General features: G+C 40.5%; 1 long non-coding RNA gene across 1 annotated transcript in view; it reads left to right on the top strand.

Annotated features, from left to right (window-relative positions):
- Positions 1-16,014: 16,014 nt before the first annotated feature.
- LOC125938889 (uncharacterized) overlaps positions 16,015-22,962 on the top strand; it is a 54,193-nt gene continuing 47,245 nt past the window's right edge. The window contains exon 1 of the long non-coding RNA XR_007462852.1: positions 16,015-16,294. This is a non-coding gene — a long non-coding RNA (uncharacterized LOC125938889). The remainder of the gene's footprint in view (positions 16,295-22,962) is intronic.

Here is a 22,962-nt window from a genome sequence, read left to right as displayed (position 1 = left end):
TTTATTGGAGCCACTGTTCCAAAGAGAAGAACAGAGGAAAACATTCCTTTGTCCTAGGAGTAACTAGGACAGAATTTTCAGAGTTCAGTTTTCAGAATCTTCCGTGAGTTCACCCCTTGGGCAATACCAACTCAGACCTAATTTCCAGAATTGGCTAAGATTAAACTCAAGGGCTGAAGGGGCAGAGCAGCTAGATATTTTCTTTGTTCCACCCTTCTTGTAGTCCCACAAAAACTACCTACCCCATAGAGTTGCTTCCTTGAGCTTCCAGACATTTCCTGTGTGTTTTACCATGAGAGACTGTGTTTCATCCAACCATGAAGCCTTTTTGCTCCTACTACTTCAAGCGTAAGCATGGACTATTTTGGAATGGAAACTATCAGTTTGGGGGGAAAGCCCTATTTCTCTGATCTATGCTCTAATTCTGGCAGGTCCTCTAGGCTTTCCCAAAGAGCCACAACTGTGAGCCTTGATGTGTTGTCTTATCTCTACTATGCTCTGTGCACAGGAAATCCTGTGTGAGGCTGGCAGGAGGACAGAGGGGATAAAGAAATCACATTCATCAGAACAAGCTGGTCAATTTCCCTAAGTAAGGAGCTTGTCTAACATCCAGTGGTTTCCTCCGAAAAAGATAGTGTACTTTCTTAACTTACTGATAAGATTAGTGCATAGAATCACTGTCTGCAGATCCCTAGGCTACTTTTCAGCTTTATTCTTCCCAACTAGACAGGTACAAAGTGCAAATCTCAACGTTTACAATCTGTAAAATCATAGGATAACATATAATATTATTGTAATTGTATTGTAATCATTATTAAATGATAGAAATCTATTAAACTCAATGTATATTAAAATAAACTTCTGATCTTTCTAATCTGACTTCTGCTGCCCTCTGCCTTCACCCATCTCAGGTGGTGGTAACTCCATCTTTACAGTTTCAGGTTAACAACCCCCGCCATCTTTGACTCCTTTTATTCTCATCTCACAACCAATCCATCTGAGCTCTTGCCAGCTCTACTTTCAGAATCTTTCCAGAATCTTATTCCTTTGTACCATGTCCACTGCTACCAGTCTGGTGGAGCTGCCAATATCTCTTGCTTGGATTAAGTGCCCTCCTAACTCCTCTCACTGCCTCCTCCACTCACCCTCCAACACACACACACACACACACACACACACACACACACACACACAGTCTATTCTCAACAGAGCAGCCAGAGAGATCTTTTGAAAATGGAAGTTAGGTCATTGAATTCATCTATTCAAAAACTTTTAGATGATTCTCCACTTTGCTCTGAATAAAATTCCAAGTCCATGAAAGAGTCAAAAAAGCCTTTGTTACCTTTCTGACTACATTGCCTACTACTCTCCTCCTCTTAGATCTCACCCTGGTGACTTCCTTGTTGTTTCTGGATCACAATAGTCATGCTCTTGTCATAGGGCATTTGCTCTAGGTCATTCTTTTTTTTATTAAAATTAAAAAAAAATTAATTTAATTTTTGAAAGAGAGAGAGATAGAATATGAATGGGGGAGGGGCAGAGAGAGAGGGAAACACAGAGTCCAAAGCAGGCTCCAGGCTCTGAGCTGTCAGCATAGAGCCTGACGTGGGGCTCAAACTCGTGAACCATGAGATCATGACCTGAGCAGAAGTTGGACACTTAGCTGACTGAGCCACCCAGGGGCCCTTGCTCTAGCTCTTTCTTAATGCTCTGTCCTGAATGTCTGCTTGGAAACTCTCTCACCTTCCTTAAGACTTGGCTCAAGCATCTCCTCCTTCATAAGATCCACTCTGATGACCCATTTGTACTGCCACTTCCTTCTCCACCAACTCAACCTTTTTAATTGTTTGATATCACTTCTTGCCTTCTAACACAATGAAGTAATTTACTTACTGTGCTTATTGTCCCTCCCACTCACTGCTAGAACATAAACTCCCTGAAGGCAAGATTCACTGATATACTTCCCTGCACCTATAACACTGTGGCACTTAGTAAGGACTTTCTATTTGTTTGGTGAAAGAATTAATGAATGAAACATACACATGATGAAGTTGATTCCTGGATGACTGTGAAGTCAACTGAGGTCATCAACTTCCCTAGAGACTGAGGCTACAGAGATTACTTTCATTCCTAACAGCAAGGATGTGGTGGCAGGAAAGCATTGGACCCTGAGGACAAGACTTTCCTGAACATGAACCAAAAAGTATAGAAAGGAATCTTGAGATGGCAGCCCTGGTAAACTCTCCTAGGTAAGATTTTGGGATGACTGACCCGGGAGGTTGAGAACACTGTTTTTGGAGTTAGGACTTGGCCTGCTGTTAATAAGAATCTTAGTGATGGAGAAAAGCGGTGTGGATCAAGTTCCCCGCCTCCTGCACAAATATTTCCTGGTCTGGTTTCAGGGTATCTCTTTCCTTGGGTGGCTTTACCATTGAGGGATTAAAGTGCTTGCGATTCAGAGCTTGGACTGCCACAGCAGTGCTGACGCACGTGCAGTATCTTGGATCTCTATTCTGTTCCTCAATCACATTCACCTTTGGGCTGAAACAGCAAACTTGGTTCGTGGAACCAAATACCCGAACCTGAGTAGCCCAGGGTGTTTGCTGTCTGTCCACTTCTCTGGTCCCAGGACTGCCCTGCCTCTGGTAGCATTAAAGCGAGGGGGGAAGGGCAAGGAACATAGAAAAGCAATGGCTGGAAGAAGGTGAATAAATGGGAAGAACAGATGGGTTGAAGACAAAAGAGAAGAAAATAGGCTGACCACCGTGTTGTTACGTTGCTGTGTGTGCCCCTTACTCTCTGGCTTTTTCGTGCATTATGCTCTCTGGTGACACGAGGAACACACTATTTACTTTGCTCCATGAAATATGGAAAAAGCTACTTCATCATTCAAATTTGAAATCACTGCCAATAGGGGAAGAATATACTTTGCCAAAGTTTGCAAGCACGAGTTGCTCTAAAATGTGAAGATTAAAAGGCTCTCAAATGACCCTCTGACCACTAACACGCTTTCCAAGGCATTCCATATTAGACTTCTAACCTAAAGGAGATGTATTCTTTTACATGTTCAACCCCAGGCACTCCGCACCACCTTTCTTAAGCTGGTTTCAGTCATCAGGAAATTTATGAACCGCAAATTAGCTTTGCTCAGTTGTCTTCTGAAAATGTACACTACAGGAATAGCAGTAATTGTGAGGCAGCAATGCAGGGACAGAAGGTTAAAAAACAAAACAAAATCCGTTTTCTCCAAAAAAGGAAGAATCTGCATGAAAGAGACTTTTCAGATCTAGGGAGTGTCCGGTTGAGTTCCCAGCAGCCTGTTGAAAGGCCCCGTGTTGTCTAAACAGCCTCCTGTAGGGTAATTGCCAGAGCAGCCCATATAAAAGGAACAGTGGAAAGGTGCAAAAGTCATTAACAGGGAGAAATAGGAAGCAATCAGCAACACTTTAAACAAATTATTGCCATGAAATTACAGTCTCAGCTTGAGATAAGTGTCCTGGGTCTGTTAAAGCTATATACACCTCACTGGCTTAAATGAGATGAGGAAAGTTTTCCTCTCTGGTTATTTATGAAGTGTGAGACCAGGATGGATTGCGATGCCTGAGTCAAGGGGGCTGCCTACTTCTTCCCAGGCTTCTTGAAAACACATGCATTACCTGCACTGGAGCTGGGGCATAGAGGCTTTTCAGATAGGCACCTGGACAAGATGCTACCTTTTTGGGTGAAATGGAAACGTATTGGGCCTCCCGTGTTTTATTCAGAAGTCGTTTTGAGGAGAAAAGTCCAAGACTTTCCGGGGTTATTAGCGGGAATGCGGGCGTTCGCTGCTGCTGCCAGATCTCGCTTGGCACCTGGGCCCTCCCTCCCACGCGTCCCAGCATCCGCCTGCAGTAGAGGGCTGCTTTCCCCTTTCCAAGAGTCTTGTCCCTCCCCAGATCCATTCCTCTGCGTGGAATGTTCCTGCGTCTTGGCCTTATTTTAAGTCCCATAATCCTCTCTGGCTCCGCTTTGGAGTCTGCTTTTCAAAATGCCCTCAGTTGGCAGTGACTCAGACTCGGGATGCTGTTTGCTTCTCCACCCACCACCCTGTAAAGTTCCGGATGAGGAACTGCTGGCTGATCAGGGACCTCCGGCCCCTGCCACCCCATCAACACCAGCCTGGACCATTGCCCTTGGCCTGAGGTTAGAGCACCTCACCCCTTTAGGAAGCATCACTCTGCATTACTGTTGTCTGTTTTTGAACCTCTTATCTGTTTGTCTGTGCTTGGACCCAATGGGCTATATTATCTGGTGTGCTCCACAAGGGACCAAGATGTGCTCTTGGCGCCCTAGATGCTTGGATATGCAAAGGTGTTTTTGGGGTTTTGTTTTTTTGTTTTTTTGTTTTTTTGTTTTTTTTTTCTGGCAGGCACCTTGTTTTTTTTCCCCTAGATGCCCTAGGCATGTGCCCAACCCTCTCCCGTTATATTTGTTTCCTGGATGCATCATTGCGGCTCTCAGCAGCCAGCCCAGAGGTAGTGCTAATTCTCAGTTACAGTTTCTTTTTTTGCATTCTCATTTTAATCACAAGGAAATCTGTGAGAAAATAAAGTTCTGATTTTTTAAAAAAGATTTTAAGTTGAATCTTGGATGCTCGCTTTTGCTGAAAGGTGAGAACGGGGTTGTGGTACACTCAGTGCACAACGAATTGAGACTATAGAAAGAAGAAGACTTTAAAGGTATCATGAATAAAACTAATGAATGTTGATGTTATTGTAATAGGGACTCTTCTTATCTATACTCACAATTATCTATACTTAGAATCATGTTAGCATTGAAATGGAATGTAGAAAATAGTGTGTCTAATCTAAAAATGAATACAACAGTAACTATCTATACATACTTGAACTGTTGTCATCCAGACTCTTAAACCTTCTAGAAACTTTCAAACTTACAAAGAAGCCCATTCCAGTTAAAACAGCCCAACATTGTTAGATTCATTCATTCTCATATTTAAATGCCTCCCTGTAATATCATTCTACTGCATTGTTTTGCCTTCTAGATATTAGTAAAAATCAATTCAATCTTAGAGTTGAAAGAGACATAGAGAAAACCCTATTGCATATTACAATTCTTCAAATGTTCCCCCCTCTCCCCAAGTGAAGCCTCTCTACTTCTTTCAACTCTTCATTATGTGACATGGTTTCTGATTGTTCTACATTTTGGTCTGTACCTTTGGGTTCAATTCCCATTAAAATTTGGTGCCCAGGGGTGATTATGGTGACAGTCACAGACTTTGACTGCTAAGGAAGATTCACAGGACCCCAAATAGCAATACAATATAGCAAGAACATTAAAATAAAGATACCCATCATACCCAAAAGTTACCCCACAGTAAAGAGTCTGGAAAGTCTGGCCCAGGCTCTAATTTTCCTCCTTCTGTAAAGACCATTTTAGACATGCTTTCTTTTTAAAGCTGGAACCAACAATGTGGGCACAGAACACCTTGGAACCAGGGAGCTCAGAATGGACTCCTGACTGGACTTCTTATACATTGCTGGTCACATAGGCATGTTTCTTGCTGTGTAACCAGATGCAAGGACAAAGCCTACTAGGCTCTCGTCAAGACCAGGTACACATCATCAATCTCAGTGTTATCAGTAAACAATGTTGACAAACTGGAAGAACCACTCTGAAATTTGCCTTGAACTCATAGTTACCAAGCAACACTATTATTCAGCACATTTCACATCTTGGCCAGGGGTCAGATCTGTGTGGATACATCACTTACTTCAAGCAAAACATCCCAGGCCAACTCCAGTCCTGCTGGAATAACTCCTAACAATAAACCAGGACTGAACACTCACTTCAAAAAGTGAACTGACTGACTCAGTATATGGTAGGATAATGTCTGCCATATTCTGGACACTATCATCCACATATTATTTTAAAATAGTCTCCGTGAGTTTCTCTCTTGGTATAAATCCCTGATGCCTCCCTCTGTAGGTTCAGACTAAGGCTGAGCCAATCTTATTGAGGAAGAAAGTTCAACTAAAGCTTTATTTCCCTAGCCAGTAAGATCTGAAATAGGTCTTGTCTAGCAATTCAGAGCTATTGGGGTGATTTCCAAAGGGCCTCCTGTCTGTTTGCTTTTCCCTTATTTCTAGCATAATCTTAACCTTGTTTTGTATTCCCTTTCTAGCTATCTGATTCTTTGTTTGTACTGTAGTCATTCCTTAAGGCCCTAGTTGAAATGGTTGGGTACTAGTGTCCCACAACATTCTTGCCAGCTCCATCCATAATTTGGGATCCTGCTGAGAATAAACTTTTGTACTAAATTGTGACTCTAACACCCACTTGACAGGAGACTGCCCTCTTTTTAGCCCCCAGGGGCAGAACTCTTTGGATGGCCCACACTAGCCTGAATCAATCCCTGTGGACCTGAAGTCTTAGAACATTCAGCTGCCCTCATGGGGCTACCCTTCTGCTCTTAATCAACAGAATTCTAGGTCCCTCCCTCTTACCACTTACTTTTATTGATAAAACCCCAGCATCCCTCATGTTTGAGCAAGGCTGGATTAAAATAGTTCAAACAAGAATAATCCTTGAGAAGGAAAGCTAAATTAAGTTTGTAAACTAGCTGCAAAACAATCTTAGAATTTTAGAACTGGAAGACTCCTTAGAGATGATCTAGGCTGGTGGTTTTTAAAGTTTCTTTTCTTCTGGGGCATCTGGGTGGCTCAGTCGGCTAGGCATCTGACTTTAGCTCAGGTCATGATCTCGTGGTTCGTGAGTTGGAGCCTGGCGTCAGGCTCTGTGCTGACAGCTCAGCTCTGTCTCTCTCTGACCCTCTATCTCTCTCTTTCTCTCAAATTAATAAGCATTAAAAATGTAAAGTTTCTTTTCTTTTTTTTAAGTGGAATATTACATGTAAATTCACATGCAATTAATCAAAATATATCTGCTTGGAGGAGGGATTAGGGGTAGGAATTACAATCAGACATATAGGCTATTTGGGATCTCCTCATGCTTCCTCCTTTGAGGAAGCATTAGGGAACCCCGGTAGTGTAGTCTGAGAATTATTAATCTATTCCAATGCATTTATTTTATAGAGAAGTATTTGAGGATCACAGATATTAGAGAGTTCCATAACATTAGTCTGAATGCTGATTTTATTTTACTGTGTTTGTACCTCTTATGGTACAGGAAAGCAGAAATATCAGGTTATCAATTGACCAAATATAAATGACTTATTTATTTCCATTCTAGTAAATTTAAACAAACTTGCATTTTTGAGTACCTGCTGCATGCAGGATACTACCCTAGTGCTGCAGGAGAGGCAAAGGGGACCAAAATACAGGTGCTGCATTCTGGAAGCTCAAACATTAATAGTACATCTATAATTATAAATCCAGGTGTCAAAATTAGTTTAATAAAAAAATACAAAAAATGTTGAGCTTTTAAGATGAGTGTATCCATCAGGGTTTTCCAGAACCAATTTGTATGTCTGTTGCATACATATAATATATATGACATATATGATATATCTATATATTTATGATATGTGTGTGTGTGTGTGTGTGTGTGTATACACACACACCCAGAGAGAGAGAGACAGAAAGAGAGAGAGAGAGAGAGAGAGAGAGAGAGAGAGAGAGAGAGAGACTGACTTTAAGGAATTGGTCCATGCACCTGTACAGGCTATAGGGTAGGCTGGGGACTTAGGAAAGGATTGATGCTGAAGCTTGAGTTTGAAGACTGTCTGAAGACAGAATTCTCTGTCTCTTGGAGGAAATCAGTCTTTTTCTTCTTTAGGCCTTCAACTGATTGGATGAGGTCCACTCACAGTTTGGAGGGTAATCTGCTTTACTCAAGTCTATTGACTTAATGTTATTCCATCTGAAACATACCTTCATAGGGACATTTAGAGTGGTGTTTGATGAATCATGAGGGTACCATGGCCTAGCCAAGTGACACATAAAATTAAGCATCATAGTGGGAAAACTATGTTTTGAAGGAAAAACAAGGAAGTCCTCAGACATAATATAGTGTTTGAGGGTTGGGAGTTAGGAAGTGAAGGCATTATTAGTGTGGGGAGTAGCAGGAACTAATACACACATCTGGGAAAACAAGAGGCCCTCATGACACTAAGTGGTCTACTTAAAAACCCAACTTAGGCAATAGATTGTCATTATTCCTGATGCATGGACTGAAGGCAGTTCCATAAGACAAGTTTCAAAAACCATTGCATTCAAGTAGTAATTAGAATCTGATTAATTTTACTGAATTCTACTACTCTCCTCTTTCCTTGCCTTTAACTGGTTAATGTGTGACATTGTTTCCTACTCTTATCCATAGAAATGAGACTGACCAGCCACAAACTTTTCATTTGTACAGGAAGTAATTGCAAAATCTTTGTGAAAAAGAGGACTGAATTAGAAAGTGGAAGCCTTAGGTCTCCTTCCCAGTTTGCTGTGTAATTGTGCCTTATAAGAAACTGTAAATATCTTACCTATTTTCCTGATCTTCCATAGCAATTCTCTTTCAAAGGCAGGCAACTACTAACTTTATCATATGTGAATTTCTGGGGTGAAAATTTTACTTACTTTTTATAGGCAGATTAGCAACTCATTCGTATTCCTTTTTCCCCCCAAAGTTGTCCTTGTTTTTATTTTCAGTGTTATCAAATAGTTGTTTTTACTATTTGTGTGTGTGTGTGTGTGTGTATGTGTGTATATATATAATTTCTAATTAAGAAAGCATTAAAATTTTAGTAAAAGCAACAATGCTTTGATATTTATGGCAAAAATGTTCTGTGGTACTTTCTTGGGTAGTGACTGAAAGAGGTAAGGTAGATGCTTTTTATCACATTTCAACCATATTTTTAGGCTCTCCCATGTTCTAGCCTTTAGGGGAGTTCCTGGGAAAGAGATGGAAATTAAAAGTGGACTTATTTTTAAGGAGTTTGGCATGGGAAAAGTACTACAAGAGAAATAGGATCCCAGAACCTGGGGGCATGGGGCAGAGGTGACATGCTGTATTGGTCTCAGGTCGGCTGGCCACCACAGGAGAGGTCAGGGGCAACTTTACAGAGCATGTGATGTTGGCTGGGTGTTAGAGGATGAATGTGATTTCACTAGGAAAAGGATGGGATGGTCTTCCAGGCAGAGGAGCCAATGTGAGTACTGTCAGGCAGGTGTGAGGGTCCTGGTGTAATCAAGAAAGGCCAGCAAGTTCCTTACAGGGAAGGTGAGTGAGACCTGAATAGCTGGGAGGGTATGTGGAGGTGGAAGAGAAGGAAATGAGACTGAAAAGGTAGATGAGCCAATAGAGTCTGATTGCTGATCATTTCAATACTATTTTAATCTATTTTACACATTTATTTATTTAATCATTGATTTTTACAAAAGTGATGTTTGCTATCTGTAAAAATCACTATTTCCTTTAAGCTTACTTGTTCTGTAAGGTAAAGGTGGTCAAAGACCCAAAGGTTGCAGTTCTCATAGTTCTATCTGCTTAGGTCAGTGCAGCCCTGATTAGCTGCTTTAACCCAGAAATATGCACATTTCCACCTCTCAGAGAAATCCTTATACCTTATCTAACTGAAATGGTAGAGACAACAGATGAATGCTAAGCAGCATTTGGTTGGTAGAAAGGAATTGCCAAATGTTTGCAAGTAAGTTCTTATCAGAGAGCCATTGCACTGCCTTAAATAGCTAATAAAAACAGTTAAATAGCAGTTTATAAGTGATTAAGTGCAACATAAATATTCTCTAGTACTGCAATAACAATTCCTATGCAATGGGAAACAACCGTATTTGTTTGAAATTATTTGAATATGAATATAGTCTTGAGTTATTTTTAACATTAAAAAAATATTTTATTATTGTTGGGAGAGTGCAAGTGGGAAAGGGGCAGAGAGAGGGGAACAAAGCATCCAAAGCAGGCTCTGCACTTATAGGCTGACATCAGTGAGCCTGATGCGGGGCTTGAGCTCACGAGCTGTGAGATCATGACCTGAGCTGAAGTTGGGTGCTCAACCGACTGAGCCACCCAGGTGCCCCTTGAATTATTTTTAACATTTTAAACCATTTTACTGAAGTAAAGGAAAGTAATAAAGAAATAAAGTTGGAAGTATCCCTAGGAATTCCTCCTACTATTATTTGGTTACATCCTCATTAATGGAATAAGCATCCAGTTACAACTACAGGGAAATAGATTCTATGTCTTTCACAAGTCTCTTAAATAATCTCCACAGATATAAGCATTTATTTCACTTCACCCAACTGTGCTATGCTATAGCTGAGATCTCTTACATCTTTTAATCAAATCTTAATAGGGACTGAGTATATTGGTTTGGATCCTCTGTAACAAGATCACTGTATCTGTTTGTTACTACTACCCATCTTCCCTCATGCAAAAGAACACCAGTGCTCACTGGACAATGCTTAATTGTAACGTCCACTTCTAACCATCTCACTTTGAGAATGACACACACACGAGTATCCTTTCCACAGGTGAAGAAACTAAGCCACCACAGTAGGTCCATTTACACCAGCCAATCTTGCAAATCTCTTCAAAGAACAAAAAATTGTGTCTTTAGTATCTAAGCAGATCGACCCCTACATTAGCAGCCCCTGAGAATCTCAGACTATGGAATAATAAACAAGTCTCCCTGCTGACTGCTTTCTCTATGAGGTAAGTTGTAGAAGGAATGTGTAGAAGTTACAGAAGGAGCAATGGTAGAGGTAGACTATGGAATTCTGTTAGTGCTGGTGTATTTTAAAACTATTGCAAGGCCAAACTGCTACAGAATTTGTTCCCAGACTATCATCCGTGGAAAAGCTTCTATTTGTGTAGTCGTGTTTCAGGGCAATCAAGAGACACTCTTGAACCATTATGCAGTATATTCTTTTCTTAACATGGAAGGATCTTAACTATGAAGATTTCAAAATCAATTTGTTAAAAGTTCCGTCATGTTATTTTCTTAGACTCTAGGCAACAGAAACAGAAAATATATTGATTGAACTAAAAAAAAAAAAAAAAAAAAAAAAACAAGAAAACGAGAAACGAGAAAAACGAGAAAATGAGAAAAACCCCCAAAAATACAAAAAATTCAGAGGAATAGCCCATATCCTATCACGTATTTAAATAATTCAAGAAAAAGTCTTGATGCTGCCTTTCCTTCCCCTTTATACCAATGCCCTGTGGTACTCGTTCTCATTTGTTTCTCAAGATTATGATATATTGCTATGTTTTGAAAAGTATAATTACCCTATATTTGTACCCAGAACTCCTAATAGAGATTTTGAAAGCACCAGCATGGTAATGGAGAGTGAGGTAAGAGAACAAGGGGATGGGTCCTGTGTGAAAAATGGAGGCAGGAGGTCCTGAGCATTGTTCTTCCCCCTCAAACTAGCAGGTATGTCTCAAATGTGCTCTAACCTTGTTGGGTATCATATGTGGTGTGGTTTGCAGAGGAAAAGCCAATGAAGCCCCACCAGAGAATCCATCTCTATCCATTAAAGCCTTTTTCCAGAGAAGGTATTTCTCCTTAGTTAAAATAGGATCTGGATCAAAGGAGCAGAATCTGAAGACTTGTTGGTGTAATTCTTGCTGTTCTAATAAGCCATGTGATTGCCCAGCTCATTCCATCAAGCTGTGTGTCTGCTTCTTCTTCTTACATATGTCTCTGAGACGTGACCATGAGATCTTCTTCTGAAGCACTTACATGGTTGTAGCAGCGAAGGTCAGAGTGCTTAGAGACTGAGGGATTTCATGTGCCTAGAAATATAGAACAATCTCCATGCTCTTGTTTCCGTGATAACGAGACAAACAAGATGGCAGATGCAGGATTCCTGTCCATTGTGTGTGTGTGTTGGGGGGAGGGTTTGGTGTGGGAATGAGGTGGAGAGTGGAGTGAAGGCAAGGAATGGGTAGAGGAAGGAGACTTAAGGAGGAGGAGGAGGCACTGGGAAGTAAGCCTAGGGCTGGTATCTGGGGAAAGGAGAACCAATACCTCTTTTGTTGGCAGGAAAGCCCTGGGCACAAAGGGTGAGTTTGAGTTTCACTTCAGGTCAGTTCAGGGCATTGTGAAAAGGCAGCTCTCAGACAGTGAGCTTAACTGACTGACTCTGAGGTAATTAAATCACTACATTAGGCTGCTGACCATGAAAGCAGAAAAATACAAGCACACAAAAAATAAAGAAGAAAAAAAGCCCTTACATTTGTTTCTAATTATATAATTAAAATGTTTACTGTTCCATGTAATAATTATGTGGCTCATATTTGATCATGATGGAGTTTCTCTAATTAGTTAAAAGTATTACCCATTCTTCTTGTGGGACAAAATTTGGTTTTATTTAGTCATTTTTCATTCAGGCATGTAAGGCTTCCATGCCATCTGACTTTGTTTTATTCTGGCTGGGGTCTTGGCAAATTCTGTGGTAATTTTCAGTTTTATTTCCTCTCTTCAGTGATGTCTGTAATTTTGGACAGCCAGTTACCTGAGGAAAGGATTGTTTCTTAGTCCTCCATTTACTTTCCTAATGTAAATTTTATTTCTCAGACTCCATGATGCATGGTAAGTGTCAAACCAGAACGGTCATTCTGCAGTGCTGAGAAGGTCCCCTACAGAGGACTTGGTGGCCTCCACAGTTCCATTGTGACTGGCTCATTTTTCCTCTTTGAACCGCTATTACCTTGAGCTTCCTGTAGCTTTAGATCTTGATTATTCAGGGGCTGATTCATTACATCGCAAATTATCTAGGCACTTTATTTCTCTTCCTCCTCATCTCCTATCTCCTTTTTATTTTTTATTTATCTTTGTGTTTTGGCATTTTACAGATGACCGCCAACAGTCATCAGAATAATGCATGTGGAAAGAAAAAGGACAAAAGGAAAACCAGTTACATATTGTTCTTGTTCATTGTTCTGGCTAATGGTGGTAGCAGAGAGAACTCTGAAGTTTAGGACTAAAATTAGATTTTACTTTTAGTTATGTAATTCAATGATGTATTTATTGTCTGTTACTTCAAATAAGTAGTTTGGTGGGATAAGTGGGTTTATAGCGGTATTGAGAATCATTATGAATCTAATACAGGACAAAGATGTATTTCTTTCTATAAGACAAGCACCACACTGATAATCTGTAATGAGGTGTCCAGAGAGGAAAACGAAAACAGCTCGAGCTGGGAATACAATTGGCTAGTCAGTCATAAAACGTACCAGTTCTCTTGGGAGAAGGGCGTTGTGTCACTTCCGGGATCCCGAAAAGTCTGTCCAATCAGAGAGAGCTCAGACCATAGAGGTGGGCCAGCTGGCCACACCACTGCATTCTGGGAGTCGGGTGGGGCCACGTGGAGGGGCGGCAAGATGGCGGACAGGTTCAGGTAGCTGTTGGATGAGTTGGAGAAACAGTTGGGGTTTTCGTTCTAGTGTACAGCTTCCATTTATCCTGGCTCTATAGTAGGCTACCCACTTCAGAGAAGACACTTGGTACCTGTCAAGGTGACAGTAAACTGATAAACTATTTTTCCCCCTCCTCCAATGTGCTAATAAGAAAATATTACAGCATTAGCTCTAAACCCCAGGGCAATTGTGCCCCCCATGGGGAAGTAATATCCAGGGACAGTTTTATTTGCTACAGCTAAGGTCACTACTGGCATTGAGTGGTTAGAGAGCAGGAATGATGCTAAACATACCTGTACAGCACAGAACACTGTTGAGGTTAGGAGTTTCTGGATAGAGGCATCTGTTTAGAATTCCCTAATTCTCCTTCTAGGTAATAGAGACACTTGTTTAAAAAAATGCTGTTCTGGAGGCACCCATCCATCCCTCTCTCAGTGTGGTCAAGAAAACAAAAATATGCCAGAAAAATAGAGGCTCTTGAGGAAAACTCCTGGGTGTCACAATGGCATGTCTTCATGTGAAGTTAGTTTATGTAGTGATTACAGTCACCACTATGCACCCAGGAGAGCCCAACAGAGAAAATAAAGCATTTGGTGTGGTTTGCTGTAACTCAGTTGGATTGTAGTGGGCAAAGCAGTGTGCTAGGTGCAGCCAAGTTTACAAAATCCTGGACATACAGTGAGTAAGAAGCCACTGACGCCAAGGACTGTGGTCAATGGGAGAGAAAAAGATAGCTAGGTAAGAAAACAGGGAGGTGAGGGTGCATGGGCACACATCGAAGAGGCATATGTTCTGCACTTTAGGGGCTAGAGAAGGCATCATGAAGAAAAGATGGATAAATTGATAAATTGTAGTTAGCTGCTCTTGGTGGGTTGTGGCAGATAGTCACTCAGATCAGTAATAATCTTGTTTGGCACAGTCTATGGAGAGTGAAAACACAAACCTCCTTTACTGTCTCTCTGGGGATGTTGATAGTTGTTTTTCCTCCTTGTCACATTATTTGGAAATGTGCCCTGTAGTGATTTCAAATGATTTATAATGAGCTAAGATGCTAATTCTAGCATCTCTTAGATTATTGTTGCTATCATACTTCATGCATTTGCTTTCTGCCTTCTCATTTTTAGCTTCTATAGAATTTCAAGAACAAGAAACTGTAATGTTTTCAGCATAATGTTTTGTTGGCTAAAATGTCCTGGCCCTCCTAAGTCTGTTGAAAAAAAAATACATAAAGAAATTTATTTATATACAAAAGGAAGTAAAACTAGGGGGTGCTTTTATCTTGAAATGAAAGTTAAGTTCACTAAGAGAAGTTCATATGTGGTTATTAATATAGAGAGATTGGTTTTCTTTTAATGTGGAAATAAGATTTTTTTTAAGTTCATTTATTTTTGAGAGAGAGAGAGCACAAGGGAGGGGAAGAGAGAGAGACAGAATCCCAAGCCGACTCCACACTGTCAGCACAGAGCCCTATGTGGGGGTCAAACTCACAAAACTATGAGATCGTGACCTGAGCTGAAATCGAGTCAGATGCTTAACTGACTAAGCCACTGAGGCACCCTGGAAATAAGATATTTATTATTATTATTGAAATCTGGTTATTGACACACACCTCTGAATGCTAAAATAAGAAAATCTTTTTGACATAATTTAGTTGAACCTCTTGATTTTATAGGTGATAAAAACAGGGACTGGAGAAGCAAAGTGACTTGCACAGATCACCAGTTATGTATGTCACAGTTAATTCCCTTTTTAAACACATCACATCATTAGAAGGCTAGAACCCTCTAGTAATAGACACAAACTTTTTTTTTTTTTAATTTGGGAAACTATCTTGGGAGACTTAATTCATGAGTGAAATTTTGAAAAAATGGAAAAAAAATATCTTATATCTTACACTGGGCAAAAGAAAAAAGAGACCTAAGGATGTTCTGTTGTTCTGAGGGGGCATATATGTATCTGAGGGAAGTCTGTGCTTTTTCCTTGAAGGAAAATTTGTATGTCATCAGTTTATGAAAAAAGTTAGTCTGCCAAACTCATTGGTGATTCCTAAGAATCCAATCCATCTTAAAACTCTTCCTTAGACTAATTGACTGCATAATTTTATCTGTTCTACCTTCTAGTCACCCAGTGTCTTCAGCAAAAAATCTTTGTAGCCTCAGGGGAGATGCGCAAGCACCAGACTCTCATAGTGTCCTTGGTTGCCATAACGAATACTACAAAACTGGGTGGCTAAAAACAACAGCGATTTATTCTGCCACAGTTCTGGAGACCAGAAGTCCAAAACTCAACATGTTGGCAGGGCTATGTTCCCTCCAAAGGCTCTCAGTGGATTCTGTTTCTTTCTTCTTTCACTTTCTGGTGAGTGTTAGCATCACTCCAATCTCCGCCTCTGTTTTCACATCACCTTCTCCTATGTGTCTCTGTGTGCTCTCTGTCTCTCATAAAGACAGCTGTCATTGGACAGAGGGCCCACCCTAAATCTGGGATGAGCTCAGGTCTTTAATTACATTTGCAAAGGCCTTTTTTCCCCAAGTAAGGTCACATTCACAGGTTCTGGGGATTAGGGTGTGGGAATTTTTTGGCGAGGGGCGGGGCGGTGTTGGGGGGACACCATTCAATCCACTATACTTACCTTTCTACAAATAGCACAGTCAACTGTTCAGTCTTGCTGTCTCACAGCTGAGGTGACCAATTGTCCTGGTTTTCCCTGCATGACGGATTTTTCTGGAAGTGAGACTTCCGTGCTGAAGCAGAGGAAGGCGCATCCCAGGGAGACTAGGATGGTTGGTTACCCTATAACAGAACAAAGAGCCTGAATGACCAATACCCCATCCTGGAGGCTTGGAAGTCATTGTTAAACAATGTCGATGTCAAAGCACCAGAAAGCAAATGTCTCTGAGAAAAGGTGGGTTGTCCCCAGGTGCCCCTTCTTCTCCTTTTGACCTCTGCTTTGACAGCTGTGATGAGTGAGTCACAGGCTTCTGCTGGAAGGAGAGGCCTTAGGAGAGCAGTTCTGTCTGTCAGAGCCACTCTCCAGACTTCATTTCTGCTCATCTCATGACCAGTGACCAGTGATCCCTCAGCAAAGTTTCTTGTGGAGCTAGTAATGATTTACATTGTGCTAAAATGCCCTTCCTTTTTTCTCCCCCACCCCCTCCCTCATTAACCACCCCTTCAGCCTCCACAGCAGGAGAGTCAAGAGAAGCAGTGAGTAAAGCTAGGGCTTTGATCTTCTAAGAGGCAGTGTCCCTTTTTCTGTCTGTTTGGACCAGGGGTCACTGGGCGAGCAGCAGCACAGCTGACCTCTCTTTGAAGAGTTTACCACAGTCAAGGACACTGAATGAGGTCTGGCATCCACTTGCTGTGGAGATGTCTATGTGCAGTGGCCATCCACCTTGTTCTAATGACTTTGGTCTTGAGAGAATAAGATAAACCTGCCTTTAAACCAACTTTATGAGCTTCTGGCACTGCACATACCCTCTTCCGACCTGTAGCTTCATGGAGATGGGCTATATCTGGTTGCATCTTTAACTCCATTTTATTCTCCAGGCTGAAAAAGATAAGACTCGTAGGGGAACAGCTGCTTTGGATCAAGTTAGAAGCAGTAAATTAAAAACAAAGTAACATGAATGAAATGATAGGATCAGGACATGATCTTAATGATGAAATGACTACACTTTTTGCTTTTGTCACATTAATTTCATCTTTCATTTACATTGATTTTACACATTTTCATGATTAAAAATTTTAATACCTAATTCAGTGATTTACAAAAAACTCTTTTGATCATTATCACTTGTAATTGTGATGGTTTAAACATGCAACATGCAGTATTATGCAATAATTTTTTGTTGAAAGCAATTTTTTTCTTTTTTTTGGAAATGAGATATTTCTGAGAACCAATTTTCATTTATTTATTAATTTATTAATTCATTCCATCTTGATTTATTTATAGTGTTTTGGAGTGTTTAGCTTTGTGTACTTTTCTTAGTGGTTGTTCTCTGATTACATGTGCATATGTCATTTACAACAGTCTATTGGTATCAACTTATGTTTTACTACCTACTTTTAAGATACAATTCCCTTTATATACATTGACCACCACAAAGATGGCTATATTATTTTTGTTTTAAGCATCAAATATGATATAGGAAACTCATGAAAAGAAGGATAGTCTATTATACTTGCCCATTTTGCCTATTACCTGTTTTTACCCATTCTCATGTTCTATTTTTCCTTTCTGGAATTCCAAGCCTTCTTCTGTTATCATTTCCTTTATGTATAGAGAACATTCTTTAGCCATGCTTTATGGTTGGATTTTCTTGTTTTTCTTCATCTGAAAATGTCTTTATTTTTCCTTTGTTGCTGAACCATATTTTTACCAGATATAGAAAAGAAGGTTGACAGTTCTTTTCTTCCAAGGCTTGAAAAATATTGTTGTGTCCTTTGTGGTTTTAGATGAGGAATCCCTTGTAATGTGTCATTTTTTTTTTTCTGGATACTTTCAAGACTTTTTTTCGTTTTTAGTTTTCAGAAGTTTAATTATGGTATGTCTTAGTGTAGATTTCTTTGGGTTTATTCTATTTGGGGTTCACCCTCCTGAATGTGTAAGTTTATGTCTGTCTCCAAATTTGGCAAGTTTTCAGTCATTATGTATTTGAAAACTTTCCAGCCTCACTCTCTCCTTTCCTTCTGGGACTTAAATGATCCAACTATTAGCTTTAAAAAATATATATTTTACAGATTCCTGAGACTATGTTAATTTTTTACCCTATTCCATTTTTCTTCATGTTGTTCAGAATAGGTAAATCATTTTGACCTGTCCTCAAGTTCAATGATTTTATCCTGTCATCTCCACTCTACAATAGAACATATCCAGGGAATTTTTAATTTCTGCTATTGAAGTTATTTCTATTCTTTGTAATTTCTATTATGTTGCTGATATTTTCTGTATTTTTCATTTGTTTCAAGAGAATTCATAATTGCTAGTTGAAACATTTTTATGATGGCTTCTTTAAAATTCTTGTCAGATAATTCCTTCTGATTCATCTTAGTGTTGGCATCTGTTGACTGTGTTTTGTCATTCAAGTTGTGATTTTTCTTGGTGTGATCCAAGATTGATTTCTTTCTTTCTTATTTATTTATTCATTGGAGTCATGGAACTTGAAGTATTATATTATGAAGCTCCTATTTAATCTTTCTTATTTAGCAGGTAGTCTCTTGTTGAGGTGTAGCTTGAGGGCTGGGTAAGTGCCTGTGTTGAGCTTCATGCTGGGTCCCACTGACACCACCCACCAAAGTGGAACACTTGTTCACACTGCCTTGTTGCAGACAAATGGGATGGTACTTCAGTTACCCCTCATCCCACTAACACCTTCCAAGAGAAAGTGGGGCATGGCATTTTTGTTTTTGAGTCAAGGTGTAAGCTTAGCTCCCTGGGCCCTGTTAACAACAAAGAAGAGAATGGAGGGTTGAGTGGGAAAGGACTCCTTCGGATACCTGTTACCACCTCATTGGTGCTGATTGGGGTGTAGAGGCTTAGCTTCTCAGGGAACCAACTGATAGAGGGAGAAATGGGGAGCTAGACAGTGGACCAGCCTTGCTTTGCGCTATCTTCTTCTGTGTCAATTATGCCAGCTGGTTTAGTTTATTGCTCAGCCCCACCAACACTACCTGGGAGGGGAATCAGAATGTCTCATTCATTCACTTATTCAAGTAGAGTTTATTAAACACATATTATGTCTTCCAGACATTAAAGAAGATTCATAAGGTCAGTGGGGAACCAAGAGAAGGTTGGTTCTCTTCCTTTGTGGACCTTGCAGTCTAGTGAGGGAGATAGACATTAAAGAAATAAATTTCTAAATAAATATTTAAATCAGGAAAAGTGCCAAAAAGGACTTACAAAGGAAAAAGTAGAGATGTCTTAATACAGAAAGTGAATTTTATTTTTATTTATTTATTTTATTTAACTTCAAGTTAGTTAACATACAGTGTAGTCTTGGTTCCATGTCTTACATATAACACCCAGTACTCTTCCCTAAAAGTGCCCTCCTTTATGCCTATCACACATTTAACCCATCCCTCCCACCTCCCCTCCAGCAACCCTCCCGATGTTTATAACAACATTATCAAAAATGGCCAAATTATGGAAAGAAACCAAATGTCCATCGGCTGATGAATGGATAAAGAAGATGTGGTATATATATACAATGGAATACTACCCAGTGATCACAAAGAATGAAATCTTGCCATTTGCAACAATGTGGATGAAACTAGAGTGTATTATGCTAAGCAATATAAGTCAGTCAGAGAAAGACAAATATCAGAAAGTGAATTTTAATTAAACCTTGAATGAATGGGAGTTCACTTGCTGAAGGAAGTTCCAGGGAGAAGGAAAGAATAGCTGGTGCAAAGGTCACAAATTGAGAAGGACCTGGCACCAAGGTAGCACTGTCAAAGAAAACTTTAATACAAGGAGCATGCACAATTTTAAATTGTCTAGTAGCCACAATAAGAAAAAAGGGAGGGAGGGAACAAATGAAGTTAATTGAAGTTAATTTTAAAAGATACATTTTATTTAACCTCAGCTGTCCCCCAATGTTATCATTTCAACATGTGATGAGCCTAAAAGATTAATGAAATATTTTATATTCTTGTTTTCATACCAAGTCTTTGAAATCTGGCATGTCTTATGCACTGTAGCACGTCGAAATTTGGACTAGCCATGTTTCAAGTGCTCAAGAGTCACATGTCTCTAGTGGCTATTGGATTGGACAGCAGAGTTCTAGGGTATGATAGATCTCAGCTGAGTGATGGATGTGGAAAGTTTAAGCTCAAATCAGGGGTACAGTCATAATTTCTTTCTTTCTTTCTTTCTTTCTTTCTTTCTTTCTTTCTTTTGAGAGAAGAGCAGGTGCAAGTGAGCAAGGGGCAGAGAGAGAGAGAGAGAGAGAATCCCAGGAGGGGCAGAGAGGGAGACAGAGAGAGAGAGAAAAGCGGGGCTTACCTGAAGTGGGTCTTATCCTCACCCGAAGCGGGGCTTGAGCTCACCCAGTGTGGGACTCGAACTCATGAACCATGAGATCATGACCTGAGCCAAAGTCAGATGCTTAATGACTGAGCTACTCAAGTGCCCTAGAGTCATAATTTCTATGTCACTGAGGTGGTTGGACTTGGAGAGACTGGACATGGGGAGATTTAGGCTAGGCAGTTGCAATAGGCCAGGTGAGAGGAGACCAAGCAGTGAAGATGACAACAAGAGAATAGTTTGGAGGGATATTTCAAAGGGAGAATTACCTGAATCCACAAGATTCGGAAACTGATTTTCTGTGGTGATGGCTACAGTTCTGGTATGAGCATATTTTCAATCAGTGCTGTGAGCACTAGAGCAAGAGCAGGCGAGGGTAAGAGAGATGTTTGTTTTAGACAAATTGAGACTGAGGTGCCCACAGGATATCTTGTGAACTAAGACCCTGGACAGAAAGAGATAATTAGTGCTTCTCCCACAGGTCTGCACAGACATGGCTGAGAGGTGACTCTGTCACTGGGCCACTTCTCTACATGTCCTTGGTTTAGTACCAATTACCCAGGAGGCATGGAATAAAAGAATTGACTCCTGAAATGCCACCTTCATGAAACAACAGCAACAACAATAAATCGACCACATGATGACATGGACCGAGATGGGAATCTATTTCCTTTTTTAAAGTCTCTAAGTGCAAGATAGATGCTCAGGTAACTGACAATAGTTGTTTCGAGCAACAGAGAGGACTAGTTCATTTCTCAAAGCTTTTCCCAACCCATGAGTCACAGAGCTGCTGAGAAAGAAGAGGTTGTGTGCCTGTCCCTGTGTGGGGCACTTCTCCTGATGTCCAGCTGTGCCAGTGTTTCCAGCACTGCCTGCTGCTTTGCTCTTGACTCTGCCTCCTCTTAGTTACAGTTCACCAGCTGGGCTGGTTGGCCATAGATATAGGAAAAAACAAACAAAAAACATGCAGCCTTGGCTTTTTAGGAGTAAAGGTAGCATTAGAAAAATAAATGTAGGATTTATTTTCTCAATGTTTACTTATTTATTTCGAGAAGTGGGGAAGGGGCAGAGAGAAAGGGAGAAAGAATCTCAAAGAGGCTCCACACTCAGTGCAGAGCCCAACGCAGGGCTTGATCTCAGGAACTGTGAGATCATGACCTGAGCTGAATCAAGAGCCAGATGCTTAACTGATTGAGCTGCCCAGGTGCCCCTAGATGTGAGATTCTAAGTGCAGAACTTCCATTGCAATCTGGGAGCTCACTGAACATGGTATAAACCCTCTATTAGTGCTTCACATGGGAGAAGAGCCAGGAAATAGTAATAGAGTACATTTAAGAAGCATTTACTAGTATCACACCCTACCCTAGGGGCTTACAAACACTGTCCCATTTAATTCTCACAATACTGTAACATAATTACCATTTTCTGCTTTTTAATGATAAAGAAATTGAAGTTTAAAAAGCTGGGTACCTTGTCATAGGTTGTGGATCCAGAAAGTGTCAGAAACTCAGAGCTGAACCTAGTCCTAACTGATTGCAAAGCTCTCACTCTATGCTGCACTCTTCATGTTTGGGGAAGGCTTGCCATCTAAGGGCAAACATCACAGCTTGCGGATCTCTTGTGTAACCACTGCCCGAGGGGACACGGTACCGTATCGATGTGAGGATCTGATATGGTGATGTGAGCAAAGGCAGTTAGAAAATCTGTAGGTTCTAAGGTCTGACTCCCAGAATGAAGAGTTTTGGGGGGAAAAAGTGAAGGTGTGGAAGGGGGTTGGATGTTGGATAAAGGCTTGTGCCCTGCGTAGGCAGGTAGCTCTGCTGGTGAAATATAAGACATTCCCGGAGACTGAAGTATATTGGCTGAAGGATGCTTTTTGGAAGAACACTGTATGGTATCCACTGAAATATCCTTCCACTGATCTTCAGGGGGAAAAATATCCCCCTCAATTCCTTTAGGAGAGCGAAATAGAGCAGAACTGGATGCTGTAAGAAAACTGAAAGAGTGGGACACCTGATTTGGAAGCCTAGTTAAAAAATTGCAACCAGTTCCAAGGGGAGAACTCTAAAGGATTATCTATAGCTATGTGACCTCAGTAACCTGCTTAACCAACCTAAAGCCTAATTTCTCTACTTGTGAAATGGGGAGAGTAATCATGACATTGTGTAGTGATTGTTGGGATTAAATGAGAATATACATGAACCACTTGGTACAGTAAACCTAATTCTCCTTTCTCTTGCTTTTCTTGCCTTTCTCTGTCTTTCCCCTCCTTTGGTAAACAGCACTTTTGTATACTAGTGCCAGAACTCCTACAGTCACCACTATTTGAAATTTTTAGCTTTGAATACACAAGCTTTATTCGGTTGGAAACTTGTTGATTTAGTATGAGGCATCCCTGGTTTATAATCAGAATAATTCATGATAACCCATCTTAGTTACAGTGTTTCAGGCCAGAAGTCTTGGGGTTATCATGACACACCTCTTCTTGAACCCCACATCCAAAATGAACCAATCTTGTAGGTTTTATCTATTCAGAATCTGGTTAC

The sequence above is a fragment of the Panthera uncia genome (genome assembly GCF_023721935.1).
Source record: "Panthera uncia isolate 11264 chromosome B2 unlocalized genomic scaffold, Puncia_PCG_1.0 HiC_scaffold_24, whole genome shotgun sequence".
NCBI lineage: Eukaryota > Metazoa > Chordata > Mammalia > Carnivora > Felidae > Panthera > Panthera uncia.
This window is presented reverse-complemented; position numbering and strand designations above follow the sequence as displayed.